The sequence below is a fragment of the Cavia porcellus genome, unplaced genomic scaffold (genome assembly GCF_034190915.1).
Source record: "Cavia porcellus strain 051 isolate PalLab524CR breed Dunkin Hartley unplaced genomic scaffold, mCavPor4.1 scaffold_15, whole genome shotgun sequence".
Lineage (NCBI taxonomy): Eukaryota > Metazoa > Chordata > Mammalia > Rodentia > Caviidae > Cavia > Cavia porcellus.
Window position 1 is genome coordinate 35,271,198 of NW_026947498.1, and position 17,766 is coordinate 35,288,963.

The window sequence follows — 17,766 nt, forward strand, 5'->3', positions numbered from 1 at the left end:
ATCCTGTGGGGGATGAGGAGTCACTTTGAAGGCCCTGGCCCCCTCGGGACCTGCAGTAAACAATAGCCCCGGGTATGCGAGACAGAGGCGGGACAGGAATGCCTGTTCTCAGTGGGGATGTTCCCCCCCTCTGAACCCATGCTGTGTGACTTGGCTTTGTTTACAGAGTCATGAGGAAGTGGCCAACCACCATTGTGACACTAGGAACAAACATAATTAACAACATTCTTGGGCTAATGAAGTTCCTCCTGGGTTAGAGGGGCTAGAAGAACTGTTTTTGCTTGTTTGCTTAACTTAGATAAGTTTAGATAAACATTGTAGTCTGTCACATTGTAGCTTGTCACAAAGAATGCTTTTTCACTAGTTAATCGTCTGTGCTCTGTGAGTTGATCCGGTTTACTATATAAGAATCCTGGAATAAAGACTTAGCGTGCAGTGCAGTGCGGTGTGGTTGCAATTGCCGTGTTTCTCTGTTTCTTTTCCTCTCACTGCACCCCCCGTGTCCCGACTTGGTGTGTGTGTGCCTCTTCCCGGGGTTCAGAGTGCTCTAGACACTCCCGACAGAATCCTATTCAGAATAATTAAGCAACAAAAAGAAATAAAAGGCACCAAAATTGAAAAAAAGCAAATTGACATACAAAGTAAACAGAGTGACATTAACAACTTTGCAGATAATATGACCTTATATATGAAAATTCCTAAAATTCTCACATAAATACAAAACTAATAAGTGAATTTAACAAATTTTCAGGTTACAAAATCACCTTAGGCTTCCTCATGCCACTTAGGATGCTGGATGAATTGTGCCACTACTTGCATGGTAGAACATGACACAGGAGGCCCCAGTTTGCCTATGTGCTCTGCCACCAAAGCTAAACATCTCACACAGTGACCTTCTTACTTTTTCTTCCTGTGTATGCCAGGGTCTATATAGTCTGATTATAAATAATACTGTGGCCTATTCACAAAAGAACAGGCACTGGGCCAAAGAAGCTGCAAACTCAGCACAGAAAACAAAAGCAATTTAAAAAATAGAGGCATCAAAAGACAAGGCAGTAAAATATTTCCAAAACATTCCAACTTCCCCAAAGTCAACTGAGGGGAAACAAGGGAGAGATAACATAAACTACGCAGGAGAAATGATTGAAAGGTATCAAGTAAGGTAACAGAATAGTTCTATAAGTTACTGAGTGAATTCGAAGAAGATGGCTAAACAGAAGTGACCATAATGAAACAAGTGATGACCAAGGCTAGAGAAGACATTCAAAATCTTGTAGAAAATGTGGAATGGAGGAAAAAGAGGATGAAAAAAGAAATTAAGCTATGTCATGTATATGTACAAACTTCTCACAATGAATATAAACCTCATTTACTGCATGCAGGTATTAACAGATTAAAATAAAAATAATAAACTGAAAAATTGAAGGAAGTAAGAAAGATATACAAACATCAATACCTAGTATAGAAAAGAATTGGAACCAATAAAATATTATAAATGTGGATCTAGAGATTAATGTTTATTGAAAATACAGGAAGCAGAAGTCGCTGCTGTAAGATTGTGACAGATCTAGAAAATAGGGTTGTGTTAAAGACACCCTAAAAACAAGAGGGCAAGAAAATGAATCTAAAACATGATAGGAAATATGACTAATATAATTGCAATTGGAATACATAAAAAAGCCAGAAGATAGTACAAAGGAAATAAAAACTCTGTTTACAAAAGTAATAGCAAAAAATGTTCCAGACATAGAAAAAGAATTTAGCATACAGGTAAGTAAGAATATAGAACCTCAAAGATCATGACCAGAAAAAGCTATCTACATCATATCATAATTAAAATATCAGAAATCTAGCATAACAATACAATCTTAAAATTTGCTAGAGAAAAGCAATGAACCACTTACAAAAGAAAACTCATCAGAATTACAGCAGACTTCTCAACACAAACCTGAACAGTGAGGAGAGATTAAAATATAATAGTGTTTCAAGCCCTAAAAGAGAACAACTTCCAACACAGACTGGTAAATCTTGGAACTGATGCTTCAAAATTAATAGACTAACAGTATATGTCCATGAAAAAGCACCTAAAGAAATTCATTACCACCAAATTAACACTCAAAGAAATTCTCAAGTATATCCCAGAAGGAGACAAAAAAATCCAATAATGCCCAAATGTCTAATAGGATGAATGTATCAGTTAGGTATAGTAAAGTAGAAGGAGAAAAAAAGAAAAACGTCAGGCAAATAATATAATAACAGGAATAAATCAACATGTATCAACTTTGTTTCAATGTAAATGATTAGTTTCAATGTAAACTGATTAGTTGAAAGACATGGATTAGCAAAAATAAACAAGAAACAAAGTCCAATGATAAGCTTTATGTAAGAAATATGTTTAACACAAAAACAAAATCATAGACTAAATATCAAAGGATATGAAACAATATCCCATGCAATGGTAATCCAATAAAACAAGCATGAGTAATTATCCTATTTTCAGACAAAGTACACTTTAAGCCAAAGCTGATCAAAAGAGGTAAAAAGGGGGCATTACATATTGGTTAACAGAACTATTCAACAGGAAGAGATAACAATCACAGACATGTATGTACAAATCAGAGTGCACCCAACTTCATAAAGAAAGCACCAATGCACTTGAGAATCAGATATACATCAACACAATTATGATGAGAGACCTCTATACCCCACTATCATGAATAGACAGATTAAGTAAAAAATACACAAAGAAATATCAGATTAAAATAAATATGTGAACAAATAAACTTCATAGATCTAGCATTCCACTCCACAGTAATACAGTACACATCCTTTTCTGCAGCACATGGTTTTTTCATCAAAACCAATCACATAATTGCTTTAAAAAAAGCATGCTTAAAGCAAATGCAAAAGAACTGAAATTATACCATGCATATTATCATGTAACAGTGAATGAGAATAACAATAAATAGAAATAGAAACCACAGAAATCATGGAAACCTATGGAAAGTAAACACCACTCTTGAATAAGGAATGGGTCAAGGAATAAATTAAACAATCGCTAAGACAGTTCCTAGAATTCAATGATAAAGCCAGTAAAACACATCGGAATTTATGGGACATTGGAAGCAGAACTGTGAGTGTAGTTTAGAAAGAAAACAGAATGAGTTCAAATCCATAACTTAATTAGGCATCTCAAAACCGAGACAAAGAAGAGCAACCCAAATCCTGAGCTTGTGCAGGGAAGGAAATCATGAAGATCAGAGCACAAATTAATGAAATTAAGAGTAAAATACAATGAGTCACTGAATCAAAGAGCTGATTATTTAGAAGAATAAACAAAGTAGGCAAATCCCTGGCCAATCTTATCAAAATAGGAAACAAAAGACAAAAATCAATGCAATTAGAAATGAAAAATGTGAAATCACAATCAATACCACCAAAATCCAGATTATTATTAATTATAGTACTACACAAATATTTGTCAAAAACTGGAGTACTAAGAAGAAATGGAGCAATTCCTGGATACATAAGGATTACCAAAATTGAACCAGAAGATGTAAAAATCTTGAACAATCCCATAACAAGAAATGAAAATGAAACAGTAAAAATAAACAACAACAAAAATAAAAACAGAAAAAAGCTACCAATTAAGGAAAGCTAAAAACCTGATCTATTTGCTGCCAAATTCTACACGAATTCAGGGAAGCTCTATTGTCATTATTCCTCAAACTATTTAATTAAGGAATTACTGTTGCAAGCTGGCATTACACTGATGCAGAGCCAGACAAGGATGCAGCAAAGAGACCATTGGTCAGTATCTCTAATGAACACAAGTGTAAAAATTCTGTACAAAATATTGGCACATAGACTGCAACATCTCATCAAAAAGATCATAAACTATAACTAAATAGGTTTCATCCCAAGGTACGAAGATGGTTTAAGTTACACAAATCGATGGATGTAATTCACTGCATAAACAAAAGCAAAGGCAAAAACACATGATCCTTCAAAAGAAATCACCAACAAAGTGAAAAGAAAATCCACAGAATGGGAAAGAATTTTAGCCAGCAGGACTTCAGACAAAGCACTTATATCCAGAATATACAAAGAATTGAAAAACATCAAGCCCCCCAAATGAATATATACAAATGGCAAATAAATACATGAAGAAATGTTCATCATCACTGCATTTCTCATTTGAGAAATGCAAATTAAAACAGTACTGAGATTTCTTCTCACTCCAGAGAGAATAGCTGTCATCAAGAAATCAACTGCTAAAAAATGTTGGCAGTGCTGTGGGGAAAAAGGAACACTGCTTCACTGTTGGTGGGAGTGTAGGCTGATGCAGCCACTGTGGAAACCAGTTAAGGAGATTTCTCAGAAGGCTACGATTGGAAGTTCCATTCACTCCAGCTATTCCCCTCCTGGGTATTTTTCCAGAAAACTGAAAAGTTCATGTCATAGTGTTATATGTGCACCCGTGTTCGTAGCAGCACAATTTGTAATAGCTAAATCTTGGAAATAACCAAAACGCCCATCAACTGCAGAATGGATGAAAAGATGTATTTTTATACAATGGAATATTACTCAACTATAAAAAAGATGGTCTTAGGCTTTTATCAGTAAATGGAGACAACTTGAGAGTATCTTCATGAGTGAAATAAATCAGAATCACATTTACAAATATCATAGTCTCTCTAGTGTAAAAATGATAATACTATACTGAAAGAGTAGTAAGATCCAAAATGTATAATAGATATTACAATAATGAAAGGTAAAGAAAGTGCTCTAAAGTATATAACCGTATGTATAAGTGTGCAAGATAAATGACCATACTACTAAGTTTTTGATAGTTCATCAAACAGAATATGTGCTGTCATTGTTTGATTATCTGTTCTTTTTGATGCTTTGATTTTGTAACTTGAATAACTACCTCTGAGAGAGAAATATGTAATACATCAAATAGTGATGATTCCTTAATGTTTTTTTCTTAATGTTATTTTTGAAATTCTGTATCATTTCTACCTTTTTATACTGTTTTTCTTTCTTTTTTAAATAAAAAACATATGATCGTCTCAATAGATGCAGAAACAGTGTTTAACAAAATTCAACATCCATTCATGATAAAACACAAACCCTGAAAAAAATTGGTAAAAGAATCTTATCTCAATCTGTTAAAAAGCTCCTTATGACTAAACCATTGTCAGTATCATTTTAAATGGGAAAAATGGAAAACTTTCCTTAAAATCAGGAAAAGGTAAAAATGTTCACTGTCGCCACTACTATTCAACACAGTCCTCAAAATATTAGTCAGAACAATCAAAAACAAGAAAGAAAGAAAAGGGATATATTTAAGAAAATACAGTCAATGTATTCTTACCTGCAAATGACACGATCCTGTAGGTCATACCTACATGCCCCAGACAATTCCACCAAAAGACTCCTAGAATCAAGAACAAAATTAAGCAATGTAGAAACAGAATAAAAACACAAAAAATCAACAGTATTCCTATACACTAATAACAAACTCACCAGAAATTAGAAAAACAGTACCATATATGGAGCTTCAAGAAAAATTAAATACTTAGAAACTGGCCAACCTACATGGTGAAAGAAAAATGGATTAAAAAACAATATGTATAGCTACCAGTTTCCCATGATAAATTTATTTATGCATCACAAACACCTAAGAAGGAGGAAAATGAGCATGTTATTGACTGTAAAACACACATGTAGACCACAGGAGCAGAAATAAGGGGCTAGAAGTAAACTCATGTATTTACAGCCAACTAATTTTGACAGTGCTGTCAAGAATATGCATTGTAAGAAGAATAAATTTTTAAATAAGTTGTCTTATGGGTTTTCTCTATATGTCCCCCCAAAGCGTCATGTGGTCATAGGAAAGGGTTTTTGGAGGTGACTAAATGTAGGGTGTACGGTGCTGGCATTAATGGTGCCCCACATGGATGTGGATGGCACTGCCCAAACGGCAGTTAGCTCTGGTGGGATATAACGACATCAAGAAGGTTATTTTTGGCTGCTGCTTGCTGCTTTGTCATTTCCTGCTGCCTGCCATGGACTATTTCTCCTCTGTGATGCCCCTCTTCCAAGACAACATCCCTTGGAACCAAGAAATGATGGACTGAAACCTCAACAAACTTTAAACTAAAATAAATCTTTCCTCCTTTAACTTTTGTTTATATTTTGGCTCAGCAGTGAGAAAAATAACTAAGACAAGTGGCATTAGGAAATTGGATGCCCATATCCTTAAAGAAAAAAAGTCAAGACTCATGGATATCAAGATCTATATCTTTATCAGTTACAAAGAACAAATCAAACTGGATTAAAGACTCAAATATAAGACCTAAAACTATGAAACTAGTGAAAGAAAATATAGAGGAAATGGAACAGGCAAGAATTTTTGTATATCCACCAAAATACAGAAAGCAAAGCAAAAATACTCAAATGGCATTACACCAAATCAAAAACCAATTACACCTTAGCAGATAAGGAAGTAATCAATACAGTGCAGAGACAGCCTACATGATGAGAGGAAATATTGTCATGTGCATCTCTGGCAAAATGTTGCCATCCAGCCTATATTAGGAAAACAAAAACTAGCTGTAATGTTAATGTAATCTCATGTAAAATAGACAATAGCCCTACACATTTCTCACATGATGGCATACAAATGGCCCACGGGTACATGAAAGAATATTCAACACAATCATTACATTTGTAAATAAGGAGGGGAGAAGGGCTTGAAGGGAAGAGAATGGACTTGGTAAGAAGAATCAAGATATATTTATTATATACAGGCACAAATTCCCTATGATGAATGTGGTCATTATGTATATCCAAAATTATTGATAAACTGTATGGATAAAATTAATTTAAAAATTCAACTAATCGTTAGGTAAATGCACTATAAAACTACAATAAGCTATCACCTTAAACCTGTAAGAGTGACTAACATTAAAAGGACTAAAGATAAAACCTGCTAATAAAGATACTGAAAAAGTTAAACTATTGCTCATTGTTGGTAAGAATGCAAATTAGTGTAATCATTATGAAAAACAGCATGGAAACTTCTCAAAGAATTAAAAATAGAACTTCTATATGATCTAGTAATTCACTATGTGATATACGTCCAAAGGAAATGACATAAGTATGTCAAATAAACAGATGCATTTCCATGTTCACTGCAGCAGTATTCACAACAGCCAAATAATGCAAATAATCAATATTGTGGATAAGTAGACAACTATTATACATACAACCCAGAATTCTAAAATAAAGAATTTTATGTTTTTACCAAAAATAAGTATTTTTGGAGGAGAGAAATATTTTACACTGAATTAAACAGTTATTTAATTAATAAATACATTGGTAATGTTTTCAGTATATGAGTAAAATTTTACAAAAGTTCTTCTGGGATACAGCAAATACGAAAAATAAGGAAAAATAAAATTAAATTATTTGATTTAGTCAGTTTTAGTTAACACTGGCAGATAAACCTAGTGGTAGAAGTCATTCAGAGTTCTTTATCACATTTCTTGGGTAGTTCCCAAGTCAAATGTCTTCATTTGGTATCTTTATGCTTTACAATTCAAAGGTTTCATGTTGTTGGAATTGTCTTATTGGAGATACTTTAAAATGATTCAAGCTGATGAATAAGAATTTTGTGTTTTTTTAACTTGGCTCATTCAGCATTGGAAGGAGAAAATCTTGCTTGAAATTAAAGGGAATTATTCTGGGTTAGGAAGGAACAAGATTGCCAATGATTATTTTGGACAAATTGGACCTAGAACTAAAAGCAGTTTTCTGTGTGTAATTATTAGCATTCTTATACCTCAAAACAGTAACTTACATCAATACTCTAAAGAAGGAGAGGTTTAATTTCACTTATGGTTTCAGGGAATTCAGTCCATGTTTGCTGGCTGCAAAGGCAAAACACCATGGTGAAAGCTTCTTAGGTCACGGTGGTCAAGGAAGTTTACAGTGTAAGAGAAGAAAGTGCTTGGAATAAGATATACTTGTCAGTCATGCCCTCATTACCTATATTTATTCTAAATATCCTAAACTGTAGGGATCATTTAATTTGATCAAGCTGACAATCACAATTAACCAGTGCAATGTATCTTTTATGAAATTGATAAAGAAATACATCACCTTAAACCATAATTCACCTTCAAAAAGACAATAAAGAATCATAATTCTGCCCAATATGATGCAAATGCTATATTTAACAAAATATGTGATAATTTCTTCATCAAAATTGAATCAGTTACAGCATTTCTCAAAATTTCACACTAATCACTTCCCTCAGCCTCAGGGCAAACTCTAATCGTTATACCCCTGTAGAAATAAAATAGCCAGTTACACTATCACAGATATAATGGTACAGAATACAGATTTAGAGGCTAAATGTAGAGATATGGTGACAGAAAAACATATGCAAGCCTAAATCAAATCCAGTAGGGCAAGAATTAAGTTCTATATCTTCATATCAACATCCAGGTCACGTGGTTGTAACGTGAGAATCACTGGGTCCAAGTAACCCCATCCCTATGGCATTATTTGTTGCAGTCAATTTGCCTTATTTCTTGACTTGTTCTATTCACAGCCTGCAGTGTTTGTGACAGGTGTTCCAGATTCATAACAACTCTGATTTCCTGGAGTCTCCCCTGCACTTGTTGTAATTATTCTGGCAATTTTACGTACTATCCACTCAGAGGCTCAATGACTGATCTCCTAGACTTTGAATTTAGGTATAAGCTTCCTTGGCTTTACAAATCTTGCATTCTTTAGGTTGGTAAAATGAACCTCATATGGATAAGGCCTTTGTCAGCAGGAGCAGTGGACTTCCCATCCTAGACCAATTCTGTAACCTCATAGTGTTTAGATGCCTGAAGATAGACAATTACTTTAAAGTAAAATAATTCCCGTGAGGACCTTTGTAAGAAGGCCCTCTCTTCTCATATAAAAGACTTAGAGTTTTACAGTTTTGAGCATGCTATAGCTGGGGTCTTCTTGACTCCTAAGAGGCCTTCAAGATATCTTTCCCATTTGCCCTGTAATAAAGTACTTGGCTTACTGTTATGGTGCTAATCTTTAGCAACTGTAACTCTTTTGTTCCAAATCTTACACATGGCTCATTTTTGGCCCAACTTTATGTTTTTTTTTTCTATTTCCATGTTTTCTATATAATTTTGTCTTTGACTCTCTAGAAATATGGCTAAAAGCCACCAGTAAAACTAAAGGTAGAGCTTGATTGTTTCCCTGACTTGAAATTGTCTCTGGCAGGACAATTAGCCCACTACCCTTAAACTCAGCCTCCTGTTAAGTGTCAGAACGGTGTTCCAGGCACTCTTTTTCTGTAGATATTTTTTCTCCCAGATTGTAACACACATGGCCTCTCTTTCAACTGCCAATGAAGTATATAATTCTAATTGAAGCCTCATAAGCCTGACCTTTACTAACAGCTTTTCTATCACCATTCAGGTCGTCTGAGTTCCAAATGGAATCATTCATCAGGCTCTACTCACAGATTTTGGAATTTCCATAACCTGTATTCCCAAATCCTTCCAAACTTCTCTCCTGCAAAAGTTTCTAAACAACATGGTCAAGTGTAATTGCAGCAATAACTCTCAGTGCTCTGGTATCAATTTTCTGTATTAGTCAACTTTCCTATTCCTGGGATAGAATACACAATGGCCATCATCTTACAAAGGAAAGGTTAATTTGGCTCATATTTCCAGGGGATTCAGGCTTTGGTTGGCTAACAAGAAGGCAGAAACATTATTGCAGAAGGGCCTGGCCAAGCAAAGCTGCTTAGTTCATTGTGGCCAGGATGTAGATCAGGAAACAGTTTAAGAGAGAAATGGATTAGCTAATAAGATATAGTTCATAAGGTCATCCTTCATGACCCATCCAGATATACCCCAAACTGGACTTTTCTACTTTTCTAGGAATCATTTAATCCAATATACTTGACAATTGTGATTAATGCTCACACTCTGCATAGCAGAAAGAGGACAAATATATCAGATTGAAACAACAGTCATGAAACCCCAGAAGGGACTTTCCTCCTACAGTGCACTAGGAAATTAAAAAGACTACAGGAGACAGTAAGACACAAACTGACTAAGCTTTCAGCATAGGGTATCTCAGGATCACACTAGAATCTTATAATTCATCAAGTGTGCAGTTCTGAACTAAAAAAAAAATCAATGAGTACTCAGATAACAGGTATGTGAGCACTAACTTACACAAGTTAAGGTTAGTGCCACCTCTCCATTACTTGTCATGTGAAATATCTTGAGATGTCTGTATCACTTTGGAGAAAATCTGCTTATATTGATCTGTTGTGTTTGAATAACTTTTCCTCTAAGACAACATCTTTTCAATTCAGATCATATTTGTAATACTTTGAGAATAATAATACATGCAATAATTATGAAGCATTTGAATTTGAGCTTGTAATGGCTTACTCAGAAATATTTTTATCAGGATATTTTAAACACCCATTCATAAATGATTTTCTGTGTTTACTGGTTATATGTCTGAGATACATCAACAAATTTAATGAGTATAGATATGCTAATGATAAGTTAAAAGATATATTTATTTTTCTTTTCAGCTCTTTTCTAATTGATTGAAATATTGTAAGAATATTTTTGCCAGTATTCTAATAAATGATTTTTTATGGGGAGAAATTACTATTTGATAAACAGTACAAATTGCTACACATTCCAGCATTCACAAAGAATTAAAAAATATCACAAAAATGAAAAAATCCTAAAATCATTATGATTAATTTGTTTCTTAGTTTGCATTAAAAATCTAAATATTTGTTTCTCTTATTTGCAAGTGTAGCTCAATAATACTGCCCATAGTATGAATTTACTCTAAAACATGCAAATGATTTCAATAGTTAAAATTCACCTTTGCTTTCTCCTTTTGTAGCTTACTCTTAAACTCAAATAACTTGTTTCTTCATTGACCTTGTCAGTTTTATTGAATGCCATTTTAATCAGCTTTTCTGTGTGCCTGTGTGTACAGGCATGTGTGTCTCTCCATATAAACCTATTTGAATTGCTCATAGATTAATTTTCAGTACAACTTCAATTCTTGACATCTCATTTCTGAATTAGTTACTGCCATTTTTTCCTGACCTTTTCAATCTTAGTGGTGTCCTCCCTACAAATACATCAACAAGAATTAAACACAATATTCAGAATGTGGTCTTAGTGTGAAGTTAAACACTGATCAAATGACTATAGTAAATTCTTACTTTGAAAGAAGTGCCTCAAGGATTTTTACTCTAACCTTAATATATTTATTTCTATTTTGTAGATGTAGAGAACTAAAAAAAAAATCTTGGTTTAAAATTTAAAAAAGCCTTTTTAAAATGCGAGTTAAAAAGAATAGAAAAGCTTTTTCTATAGGAGATTGGCTTATGAGTCAATGGCTTTAGTAGAGAATATTGACTTACAGTGTAAGCACCACCCATTTGACTAGAAGTGTGGCTAGAACAAAAGGCAGATAATAACTTAATTTGTTCTTTCTGCTTCATAGAAATGGGACATCCTTCTTTACATTCCCTTGATTTTTGTCAGACTTTCCATTGCTGAATTACAAAATCTTCTATTCTGATTTAGAGACTCCTAACTCAGAGGATAAAGTCCATACTTGACTGCCATCCTGACAGAAATGGTAGGATGAAAGGGCATGGAAGAGGAAAGCTGTGTAACCCATGGCAGCCAGAAAGAACCACAGCGAAACAGCACCAGAAAGGAAGGGGCCAGGAACCACACATTGTATCCCAGGTTATGTCTCTATGATTTTCCCAGAAACATACAGAGGTGTGCTTTCTTAATCCTATAGGTTTGCCCAAGCCAATCAAATTGATGCAACTGAGCACCACATTTCACCTCTTGTCAGTTTGACACCCAAACACATATGCTTAAAGCATACTTAATCTCTAGATAATCAGAAAGTCTGAGTTGCACATAACATGATAAAGTATGTTGAATATAATAAAAAGTGGAATAATCTTTTCCCAAAAATATTAAAAGTTTCAGCATTTTTCAAAAGTACAAGTCCAAATCTCTTCTGAGATTCCAGACAAACTCAGCAGCAAACATCTATAAAAATTAAAAAGCAAGTTATATTGTCCAACGGTACCGTGCCACTGGGTAAACACTTCTATTCAAAAGAAAATAATAGAGAGCTAAAAGAGAATCAGACCAATACCCAGCAGGGCAAACATTAAATGCTTGTAGCTCCATAACTGTCATGGAGGGCACAGAGTGATAATGTGTGTGCTCCTGAAGGCTTGAGCAATCCCTCCACAATAGCTTTGGTGTTTCACCTCCACATGACCGCTCTCTCGGGCTAACCCCACTCGTGCTATGCAGCTTTCCTGGGCAACCATCCCACCCATTGCCCTCTGAAGTTTCACTGTACTTCTGCTTCCTCCTTACAACTTTCTGCACTGTCTTCTAGAAGCTCCTTGCCTAGCCTCCTGGGTCTTCTTTTGAAATCTGTATGAAAGCTTCCCTAACATCACAGTTCTTACACATCACATATTGGTAAAACTAGCTTTTATTTTTTTTGAGACTGCCAAATAATACTGTTAGGATGAGCAGTACCTATAACCATTTACAACTTGGCTTTAGTGATTTCTAACTGTCTGAATGGGTGAACATGGGAAAGTGAGCTCTGGAAAATGAATTTCCTAGGTGTCATCTTCAAAGCAGAGGTAATAGACATTCTCTTTTCAAAAATAAGGTTTTAACATTTGTGCACTTGAGCCTGCATTGGGTAGTGTCTTGCTAATTCTTGAGATGTCCTCAAGTTATCTATAGTGTTTGTGTCTGTACAAAGTGTTAGCTTTTTCTTTAGCAGCCATGCCTCTTTTCACCCATATTTCACACATAATTCCTTTTGAGCTATAATTTAAGTTCCATAAATATTTTTGTTCTGCTTTTGGCCTCAGATTCACGATGTCTAAAAAGCCATGCTGCAGCCTGAATGCTAGGCCGCCTTGACATTTGTTCAAATGAGTCTGCTACCTTTAATGTCAGTCTCCTATAAATTCTCATTACAAGGGAACAAGTTAGATACTTTTTTTCCAGATTGTAACATATGAGGTCTCTGTTTCCATTGTCAATGGAACAGAAACCCCCTGAATTTAATGATTAATATCTGTGTTTCCATCAACAGTCTTGTTCTCTGAGTCCCAACCGGAATCATTCATGAAACTCTTCTAAGACTCTTATAGTCCACATATACAAAGTTCCCAAACTCTTTCCACAACCCAGTTTCAAGGTCTTCTATATTATATGGTCAGATACAATCACAGCAATCATTTCAATTCCAGTATAAATTTTTCTGTATTAACATTTCCACCATTCTGTTCAAAATAATTTAAATGAGCAGCTTATTTTGACTCTTGTCTTCAAGGATCTGTTCAACGTTTGACCAACTCCAAATCAAAGTGGTACTATAGAAAGGCATAGCGAAGAAATACAATTCATCTCAAGGATGCCATAAACAGACTAAAAGAACAGCATTAAACTTGAAGGGATCATGGGCCAGTGTGCATCACACAAAGTCATGCCTCTGTAACCCAAGTAGACACACTAAGAGGTTTGATTTTCTAATCCCATAGGCAGCTCCCAAGTCAATCAAGTTAACACAAACAAGTTTAACCATCACACCTTGAATATCAAAATTCCAGGGTTAGTATGACATAAGGAGATGTGTTTGGTTGGCAAGTTGAGAGCGTACAATCTATGATCTTTAAGCGCTTGTCAAATCAATAGAATTGGTAAATGATTATGTTAGTAAAGCACAATCTTTATGGTGTCTGTGTTCCCACAGATGACTGATATGTAGTTCAGCAAGTTAACAAGTGAAAATTCACCTTAATTGCAGGTAGAACAAGTCCAATAGACTTGCAATCCAGATACAATGCAAGAGGAAGAAGGAAGAATGAGTCTGGATCTCTAAAGTCCCATTACACTGGAACAGGCATACATATCTTCAAATTTTCCATTATGTTCCAACATCAGGCTAACGTGTCTTTCGCCTTTCAGTGAAAACTCATACATAGTGTCACATACTGACTCTCTAGGAAGCTCCAAACTTCAGTCTTGTACTGCTGTTGCATTTGTAATTCATCTTTTACTACAGTTTTCATTGTCTTAAATAAAAAAGAACTTCTGAATCTAGTAGTTTTTCATCACGCAGCTAGTGATTGTGATCTATTGTGCCTCTGATGATTTGAATGTATATAACTCTCTCTTGTCTCTACATATATATTTCCATGCATTTGATATATTTTTTTTATACAATATATTATATAAGTATATTATATTACGTATAGTATATTTATTTCTCATGCAATATGTTATGTATGCAAAATATATATATAATATATGATATTATATATTATTATATAATATCATATATTATATAGTATATATATTATATAGTATATGTAATATAATATAATTATAGTATATATAAATACCATGTAATATTTTATATAATAAAATATCATATAATTATTAATGTTAATAATATATAATTAATACATAATATACAATAAATTAACTCATAGTATAATTAATATTCATAATATATTACACTATATATACAGTTTATATATTTCTCATACAATATATATATATATTATATTATATACATATTATATGTTGTATAAAGTATACTCTATATAATATGTAATATACAATATATGATAATTTCATTATATATGATTTTATAGATAATATATGTAATATACATATTACATATAGTAATTTTATTATATTTATTATATTATATAAATAGATATTATTTTATACATCTATATTATATATAATATACAAGCCTTGTATTGTATATACATATATTACATTTTATACATGTTATATTTATTATATATTATATGTTTTATATTATATTATATAATATATAAACATATACAATATATAATAATTATGCTATATAATATGTAATATATTATATAATATATATTTAGAATTATAACATATAACATTATATAAAATATAATTATTGTATATTGTATAATGTAAAAACATTATATATAATACATAATATATTATGCATTATATACACATTCATATATGTATTATATATAACATATATAATATATAAGAAAAATATATCTACAACATGAAAAATATATATTTATATAATATATTATATACATATATGACATGGGCAAATGTGTATGTACACATGCAGAGCAGAACCTCTGATCACAAACTTAATTTTTTCCAGGATTTTGAAAAACATGAACACATAAATGTTTATAAAAATGATGGCTGTGGTTGTTTGTCTCCTGATGCAGAGTTTGCAAACAAAAACAAAATCTTGCCTAAACACTTCTGTTTGTGAACCAAATTGTTGCAAACAAAAGCATTTGTGAACATATGTACCATTTTATAGCTCCTCTGGAAAACCTTAAAAACTACACATTGCACTTATAGTGTATTAGCAGTATAAGTGTCACTAAATGTTTTAAAAATTATGGAATAATAAGTATAGATTGTATGCAAATAGCATCATTTTATGAAAGGAACATGAGCATATGCTTTTTGGGGATGTTTTGAAGAATTCTGAAACCATTCCTCCATGGTAGCAAGTCATTATCTATCTATCATGTATCTATCTATCTATCTATCTATAGATAAATCCATCTCTCCTATTACGGTTTAAATATGGAATTTACTTAAAATGTTGGAACATTGAATGCTTAATCTCCACCTCACCAGTGATCAGAGATGGCTGCAAGTGACTGAATCTCGTAAGAACTTTTAACTTTACCAGTAGGTGAATCACTGATGATACCATAATTTGATGACATTATTGGGAGTGATGGGATTAGAATGTGGAGCCTCCTTGAATAGAGCTTGTTATGAAAGAAAAAAATGAGTTCTAGAACTTCATCCTGTCTCTAGCCCCATCCCTTTGAAGCTCTTGCCTTTTCCGCTTCCTGACTGTCATAAAATGAGCAACCTTCCTCTGCCATACTGTTCTGCCATTTTTTTTTTTTTTTACTTCACATAGGCCTAAAAGCAACAATACTGGACAGTCATGGACAGAAGCATTTGGAAGTATATCAAAGTAAATATTTCCTACTTCAAATAGACTCTCTTAGATATTTTGTCACAGCAATCAAAAACTGACACAGATTTATCTACTGGCATGCTGTTAGGAGGTAGGGTCTGTTCAGACGTGCGCCACTGGGGTGTGTGAGCTAGAATAGTATGCTCTCATTTTTGCCTCTTTCCTTCTCTCTCTGCTTCCTGATGCCATTGTTTGGGGACCTTTTCCTCTGCCATGCCCTCTGCCATCCTGTGCTGCCTTGGAGTCAAGCAGACGTAGGCTGAGACCATGAGCCAAAATAAACCTCTCTGACCTCTCTGTTAAGCTGTATCAGCTATTATCTCAGTGATAGAAAAGCAACTAAGTGCCATGTGTCGCTGATATTACAGGAATACAAAATGTAGGAATTATATTCAAGGAAGTTCTTACCACGATTTTGAAAGGCACGGTGGGTAAGGCAGTGTGTGTCAGGGTTCCTACCCTTACAGCGGTTTCTCATTGACTATGCAGGAAGCTGTGAGAGTGAAACTGAAGCTCCACTGAAGACCAGGAAGTTAGAATGCCAGGAATGTGCAATGTCTGCCAAGAAAAGCAGCAGCCTTTTCACAAAACCAGCTGAAGAAAGAGACCTGTAGACAGCATCTAACAATGTAGGGGCACCATTGTCCAAGGCTTTTAAAGCACACGTCATGCAACCTTGTGACCTGGATCCTGGACATGTACCTAAAGGATTTAGTGTTTTCTTTGCTGGGTTTCTGTCTCCCTTCATTCTGATTACTCCTTGCTCTTCTCTGATTTCTCCTTTTATAATGGGAATACTTACCCTGACACTTTATGGTTTAGAAATTAGAAGTATGTAACTTGCTTCTTGATTTTCTATGGTAGCTTACAACTAAGAGTTTGCCTTGAGTGTCAGAGAATAATTTGGCTTTGGACTTCGAAGTTAACCGAAAATTGTTAAGGCTTTGGCAAGTCTTGAACAAAGACTACATGCATTTTGCATAATGATATGACAGGAGATTTTAAAACCAGAGATGACATGTTATGGTTTGGTTATGTTATACCTCCCCAAATGTCCTTATATTGAAGCCTTGTTTACTGATGGGGATTGTAGAGGTGATTCGGTCATGAGGGCTTTAACCTCATCAGTGAGTTAATCAACTATTAATATCATGGTATTATTGGGAGATGATCAAAGCAGAAGATGAGGCTTGTTAAACAGAGTGAATCAGAAGGGCATGAGACTGAGGGCTATGTCTAGTCCCTGGACAGTTTCCTTCTGGTTCTCAGGTACTCTCTCTGTTTCATAGCTGCCATGAAGTAGCAACATCCCTCTGCCAGATCTTTTACTAGAATGTTTTGCCTCCACTCAGATGTGTGTAACAAAACTAGCCAACTGTGAGTTGAAACTTTTGAAACTTTGAGACAAAAATTATCTTTCCTCTCGGAGATTTTATTTTGTTTTTGTAGATATTTGGTCATAGTAATGAAACCTGACTATCACACTTTATTGGTTCTTTCTTTCTGTAAAACTCTGACTGGTATGCATTACTTTAACTGGTGTTTCTGTGCAACAGAAACTCAATTTCTATTTTGAATTGTACAATAATATTTTAAAAATCT

The 17,766-nt window shown here is 34.0% G+C and overlaps 1 long non-coding RNA gene across 1 annotated transcript in view; it reads right to left on the minus strand.

The window, feature by feature from the left end:
- LOC134470563 (uncharacterized) overlaps positions 1 to 16,639 on the minus strand; it is a 95,662-nt gene extending 79,023 nt beyond the window's left edge. The window contains exons 1-2 of the long non-coding RNA XR_010039507.1: positions 16,573 to 16,639; positions 5,381 to 5,443 (exon numbers count right to left, since the gene is read on the minus strand). This is a non-coding gene — a long non-coding RNA (uncharacterized LOC134470563). The remainder of the gene's footprint in view (positions 1 to 5,380; positions 5,444 to 16,572) is intronic.
- Between the last annotated feature and the right edge of the window lie 1,127 nt (positions 16,640 to 17,766).